Source organism: Nematolebias whitei, chromosome 9 (genome assembly GCF_014905685.2).
Source record: "Nematolebias whitei isolate Nwh7 chromosome 9, NemWhi1, whole genome shotgun sequence".
Lineage (NCBI taxonomy): Eukaryota > Metazoa > Chordata > Actinopteri > Cyprinodontiformes > Rivulidae > Nematolebias > Nematolebias whitei.
Genome location: NC_056506.1, coordinates 18608093 through 18608449, shown reverse-complemented (window position 1 = coordinate 18608449; position 357 = coordinate 18608093). Strand labels below are relative to the sequence as shown.

General features: G+C 64.7%; 1 protein-coding gene across 1 annotated transcript in view; it reads right to left on the bottom strand.

Annotated features, from left to right (window-relative positions):
* LOC119414977 (transferrin receptor protein 1) overlaps positions 1–357 on the bottom strand; it is a 15897-nt gene that overhangs the window by 6235 nt on the left and 9305 nt on the right. The window lies entirely within an intron of this gene.

Below are 357 nucleotides of genomic sequence, written 5' to 3'. Positions count from 1 at the left end.
GAGGAGGAGGAGGCCACCGGCTCAGAGGAGGAGGAGGCCACCGGCTCTGAGGAGGAGGAGGCCACCGGCTCAGAGGAGGAGGAGGCCATCGGCTCAGAGGAGGAGGCCATTAGCTCAGAGGAGGAGAGGCCACCGGCTCAGAGGAGGAGGAGGCTTTGGCTCAGAGGAGGAGGAGGCCATTGGCTCAGAGGAGGAGGAGGCCATTGGCTCAGAGGAGGAGGAGGCCATTGGCTCAGAGGAGGAGGAGGCCATTGGCTCAGAGGAGGAGGAGGCCATTAGCTCAGAGGAGGAGGAGGCCACCGGCTCAGCGGAGGAGGAGGCCACCAGCTCAGAGAAGGAGGAGGCCATTAGCTCAGA